The following is a 6,061-nucleotide window of genomic DNA, read 5'->3' on the forward strand; positions in this document are numbered from 1 at the left end:
TTGGGCATCCCTGTCCCTCCAAAACTGGAAGTTTCTGGGTGAGCACCAGATTTCAGTTCTGTTGGTGGTTTATGGTGATGTCACTTATATCATGTGTCATCTTGTTTCTCTTGTGTGAATATGACAGCATCTTGTCCTTGGATGAGGTTTGCATTTGAAAAGCCACCCAGAAAACAAAACAGAAGATTTTTCTTGACTTTCATTAAATTATATTTCCACAGTTTTCAAGATTGTGGATGGATGGGGAACAGACAGTTCCAATTCCAAATCTTGGAACTGCCACAGGTAAGTGCTGTGACTAAAAGCAGCAAACTTGCACTTTCTATCTGGCTACAGCCATAAAGTAAGCCAAGATGGATGCTTACAAGTACAACCAGGAGCTATGGAGGAAGAAGCAGTTGGATGTGATATGCTTCCTTCCTAGGGTGTGCTTCTGGCAGTACTGCCAGCTCTCTGCACTCCACGGGGTCCCCAACCCCACCAGGCCCCATAAAGTGCATAGTCTGGGATACAAGGCCAAGCAATATTATGTCATGTATCAGGTTTGTGTGTACCGTGGTGGCTGCAAATGTCCTCCTGTTCCTAAGGGGGTGACCTATGGCAAGCCTGTCCATCACGGTGTTAACCAGCTGAAGTTTTCCTGAAGCATTCAGTCTGTTGTTGAGGAGCGATCTGGGAGCCACGGTGAGGCTCTGAGAGCCCTGGATTCTTACTGGGTTGGTGAAGATTCCACATACAAATTCTTCAAGGTTGTCCCCATTGATCCATTCCACAAGGCTATCAGAAGGAATCCTGACACCCAATGGATCACCAGACTAGTCCACAAGCACAGGAAGGTAGATGCAAGGACTGACATCTGCAAGCCACTAAGAGCTGTGGCCTTGGAAAGGGCCACAAGTTCCACCACACTATTGTTGGTTCCTGCCATGCAGTTTGAAGAAGACACAGTATTCTTCAACTCCACCCACACTGCTAATATGTGCCATTTTTGTAAAATTCTTACCTAATAAACAATTTAGGAAAGTGAAAAAAAAAACAAAGTAGCAAACTTGCCATTGGGATTCCTCATCAGCAATAGTGAGAGTTAGAAAGAAAACAATTATCTTCAAGTGTTATTTTATGTAGTTAAATATGGACAGAATATTTTTATTTTAAAATACTGTGTTTTAGAATATTTATAAGAATATAATGGCCTTAACTACCACTTTAGATCATTTTGTCTTGATAGACATTTATAGAACACTTCATCTGAAAAGTGAACTTCACATATTTTTCCCTAATGTGCCTGTAGCATTTCCAAAATAGATCAATTATGAGGTGGCAAACAATTCTAAAAATATTCAATAAATTTTAAATTGTACTAAGCTTATTTTCTGATCACAATGGTATTTTAAATTTTAATGATAGGTAACACTATCACATACAATCAAAAACAATTATGTGAGGATTAAAAAATTATGCTCCTAAACAACCAATATATTTTGAAAAGAGAGAAAAATTTAAAAACAAGAAATACCTTGAGGCAATTCAAAATGAAAACAATTTTACTAATGCATCAAGGGAAATAGAGCTATATAGGCTTACCACAAAGGCAAAAAATTCCTGTTGAAACAATTTAAATTTACCAATAGAAAAGCAGAACAATAATAACAAAGGAAAGGTAAAAGTACAATAAAAATCAATGTAGAGATAAATAAGAAAACAATTAAATAGGCATTTAGTAAAACCCATCAAGCCAAAAAGAAAGAGAACAAAAATAAGTAAAATCAGAAATTAAAGAGGACAAACTACAACCAACACCACAGATATAAAAAATAATCATCACAGAAAGCTGTGAGCAATTATATACCAAAAGTTTTACAAACTGGAAATAAATGGATAAATTTCAGAAACATTGAGCCTTTCAAGGCTAAGCTAGGAAGAAGCATAGAATCTGAATGAACCAGTTACTAGTAATAGAAATGAAGCATTAATCTACACTTCCAACAAACAAAAGCCCAGGAACTCATTACAGGTAACTCTACCAAAAAATTAAAAAGTAAGTAGTACTTTCTCTTCTCAAAATTTTCTAGGAATTGAACAAATAATCCCAAACTCATCTTACAAGGCCAGCATTACTCTGACACCAAAAAGATAGAATCACAGGCCAATCAATATTCCTGATTAACATAGATTCCAGGATGCTGAAAGAAATACTAGTGAAAGTAATTCAATAGCATATTAAAAGGATTATACTGTTGTAGACTGCTCTGCCTGGTTCTAGGAATTGTATCTTGACCCCTTGTGGCTAAGGGTGAGGGACAACCTTTGGAATGCCAACCATAGGAGACAAAGCCTGTCCGGTAGCAAACGCTGCTTCAGTTCCTCTCCCTGACCCCAAAGCTTGGTCAGAAGTCAATGACAGGTAAGACCCCTCACAGTAGGGGGCAACCTAGGCCAGACTCGATCACTTGGGAGGCCTTCATGGAAAGAATCAGGGGGGCTGCAACAAAGAGGGAGCAATGGACTCTTGCCCCCCTGGCTTTGACAAAGCCTGAGTCCCCATGTTCTTTGGGAGAAGGGCTTCCTGGCTCTAATCCCCTTAAGCCTGAATACCTGTTGGGGAGAGGTGCAGCTCCTTGCCTTGCTAGAGCATGTCCTGGGGAAAAATCTGGCATTACAAAGACTTCCTGATAAACCTGTGAAATCTGCTCTGCTAAGAGTGCTTTTGTTTATATGTTAAGGGTTTGAGCAGGAAACCCTAAAACTCTGTTCCTGACAGACTCTGACTCATACTAAGCCCTCAGATTTCTTTGAAATGTTATCTACTGTTTGATTCTTGCCACACTATATTCCTGTGTATTACAACCCAATAAAAGCTCCTAGAGGAGGGGGCTCAATGCCTTTTTCCCCTGAGAAACTGGCCACTGCTCACGGCCTTTTTCCTCTGGGAAAATGACCACATCTCCTCCCCAAGCAGATCACATCATGTCTCAGTCATATTTACTCTCATCCGTGGTGGCTGGGGGGACTTGTGAGGAAAGTTGCCTCCACATTATACATTATGATTAATTGGAAATCAGGCTAGGGATGCAAGTGTGGTTAAACATTGAGTAAATAGTTGAGATTCATCAAATCAACAAAACCAAACAAAACAATCAAATAATTATCAAAAATATGCAGAAAAACACTAGACAAAATTTAACAGCCACTTATGATTAAAACTCTGTTAAAAAGTTCATAGTAGGACTTTACCTCAAGTTGATAAAGGTTATATAGGACAACTATAATGCCAACATTATACTCAATCATTAGAAAATGAACGGTTTTCCTCTAACGTTAGGAGCAAAACAATTATGCCCACTCTCACAATTATGATTCAATACAGTACTGGGTTTTCTAGTCATAGTAGTCAAACAAGAAAAAGAAATGAAACACAACAAAATAGGGGAGAAACCTGTCACATTTTGGAGATGACATTATGTTATATATAGAAAATCTTAGATGATCTAAAAACTGATAGAATTAATAGTACAATTTCCATAAAATAGCAAATATAAGATTAATACCTAGGCATTTGTTATACTTGTATACATTAATAACAAACTATCATAAGAAGAAATGAATGAATTAATTCCATTTACAATTGCATAAAAGATCAGTGTGGGTCATTTGGTCGTCACTGTCCCCTGAAGCAAAAGGTCGCTATTTTGACTCCCAGTCATGACACATGCCTGGGTTACATGTTTAGTCCCCAGTCATGGCATGTATTAGAGGCAACAAATAAAACTGATGTGTCTCCAAAGAATGTTTGTCTCCCACTCTTTTTCTCTCCCCGTGCCTTAAATAAATAAATAAATAAATATTCTTTGTATGAATTATTTAAGAATTAATGTATCCTGATCTGGCTGGCGTAGCTCAGTGGATTGAGCGTAGGCCTATGAACCAAAGGATTGCGGCTCAATTCCCAATCAGGGCACATGCCTGAGTTGCAGGCCAGTTCCCAATGGGGGAAACACAAGAGGCAACCATACATTGATATTTCTCTCCCTCTCTCCTTCCCTTTCCCTCTAAAGATAAATGAATACAATCTTAAAAAAAGAATTAATGTATCCAAAGAGGTAAAAAACAAATATTATAAGACAATAAAATATTATAGATAAGAAAAAAATAAAAATAAATTGTACAAAATGGTTGGAAGGATAAAATCACTAAAATAATCATACTCCCCAAAGCAATTTACAGGTTTCATGAAGGTGTGCCCTATTTCTATAAGATTTTTCACTCACTTCCTTTTTCTTCAAAAGCTCAGAATCTGAACACACAAGAGTGCAAGAACAACAGTGCTGGCTCCCCTTTATTCTGTCAGAAGACTGAGCTTTCTCAGCATAGACAATCTGAGAAGATGCCCAAGTGAGACTCACTGGAGACTTTTACACCCAGTTCTATAAAACTCAGTCTGGTTTTTCACTTTAGCTCTTTCTAGCTTTCCGCCTAGGATGTATCTTTGTTTGCAGGCCCCAAGGCTTCCTTCTGAATGCTGCTGACCTCCTGTGTCTCACACAACCCATACAATATTTATTATATACAATATGACAAAAGGTAGAAAATCAAATTGTTTTTACCAAATACCTTACAATGGACACAGCTTTGATACATCACAGAGGCCATGTGTATGTTTACAGTGTCTCAAACCCCACACCACATACAAATATTTTTGGAAACTGACACATAACAAGCACAGGAATTAGATCTATACTAAAGACCTTGATGTATGCAAACTATAAACATTTTAGGTCAAATAATTCACTTTTGGGTAGCTTCTTTCTACATTATGACTTATTTGGTAGCACCTTGGCCCCTGTGCAATAAATGCCTGTAGAAAGTCAACCCCACAAATAGATATGTAAAAGAAAGACACAGATAAATAGAGAAGGCAAGAGAATAAGAGGAAGAAGAAAATGAGTAGAGCCCTGACTGGTGTGGCCCAGTGGGTGTCATCTCAGTAACCAACAGGTCACTTGTTTAATTTCCACTCAGGGCACAGGCCTGGGTTGCAGACCAAGCCCCTGATTGGGGTATGTGAGGCACAGTAGATTGATGTTTCTCTTGCACATCAATGTTTCTCTTCCTCTCTCCTTTATTATTTCTCTAAAAACAAATAATATATTTTAAATATATTTAAAAAACAGGTAGAGAAAAGGGGGAGAATTCAAAAATATAAAAGGAAAGCTTCATATATATATTACTGAAACTTGTATGTAATGTCACACCACTTTGGCTGTAGTTTTCTGTTGAGAAGCTAGTTTGTAAAGGCTTACTGGTTACACAATATTGTATACATCAGCAGGCAGAATCTACCTGCAGATGTTGAGGGAGCTACCAAAAATGTAGGTTCATATGAGACAAAGGTGTGATTCTAAATATAACAGGACACCATTGAAGGTGGTAATATTTTAATTGGTTTAATTTAAATACCATAAAATAAAAAACCTAAAAATGTGGTCCAGAGCAGTATGACATTCTGAAGATCACATTGATTGAACCCAGCCTTTTTTTAAAAAGTGGTTGTAGGGTGAATGGAGGCAGTCTAGCGTCCTCACCCAGGTGTATGAGGAACTAAGGAAAGCAGTTTCCCATAACTTTGAACTGGTCTGAAAAGTAGTGTTCTCATAGCCTTGATACTGGGTCAGATAATCTGTTTCCATAGCTTTGAGTGGGCTTGTATGCTTAAGATGTGTTAGCACCCGGCTGTCTTTGTTTGTCTGTAGTACTTAAGCAGCTAGTGATTCCCTGCTGGGTGCCACACATGTGCCACACAAAGGGACAGGTGACATGCAGTGTGCCATGCAGAGACATGCAAGGAGACACACAACTTACAGTATGCATGGCTTTCCCACCTGTGAATAAAGGCATGTCAAGTATCCCCATGGCTCCATGCACTTTCTTCCATCTCCTGAATCTGGAGTGGACCTGCTAGGCCTTGACAGGCTGCAACACAGTGATATTTGAAGCTTTATTCAACCGCTTCTTTTTTTAAAATATATTTTATTGATTATACCATTACAGTTGTTGTTCTATT

The 6,061-nt window shown here is 38.2% G+C and overlaps 1 pseudogene; it reads left to right on the top strand.

The window, feature by feature from the left end:
* Positions 1 to 320: 320 nt before the first annotated feature.
* On the top strand, positions 321 to 976 carry LOC118998078 (60S ribosomal protein L15-like; annotated as a pseudogene).
* Positions 977 to 6,061: the final 5,085 nt, after the last annotated feature.

The sequence above is a fragment of the Sturnira hondurensis genome, unplaced genomic scaffold (assembly GCF_014824575.4).
Source record: "Sturnira hondurensis isolate 20B ecotype Veracruz unplaced genomic scaffold, ASM1482457v3 Scaffold0013793, whole genome shotgun sequence".
NCBI classification, from domain to species: domain Eukaryota; kingdom Metazoa; phylum Chordata; class Mammalia; order Chiroptera; family Phyllostomidae; genus Sturnira; species Sturnira hondurensis.